Here is a 236-nt window from a genome sequence, read left to right as displayed (position 1 = left end):
TGGTTCTGCCTCCAGAGGAGACTTATGAACACTTCGTATCATTTCTTACACCGAACCATGGGATCGCGAGATTGCTCCCGGATCCCTAATCACCTTACATTTTCGTTTCGTTTCCGTACACTACGATGAGCTAATTCAATTTGTTTGTTCGTCTGGCGAACGTTTTATTGCGGAATTACCGCGGTACTTCCAGCCGGGTATGGCTGCCGTACGACCTACAGGATAGATCATCGAAC

Source organism: Anopheles stephensi, unplaced genomic scaffold (assembly GCF_013141755.1).
Source record: "Anopheles stephensi strain Indian unplaced genomic scaffold, UCI_ANSTEP_V1.0 ucontig156, whole genome shotgun sequence".
Classification (NCBI taxonomy): domain Eukaryota; kingdom Metazoa; phylum Arthropoda; class Insecta; order Diptera; family Culicidae; genus Anopheles; species Anopheles stephensi.
Note: the sequence above shows the minus strand (reverse complement) of the source record.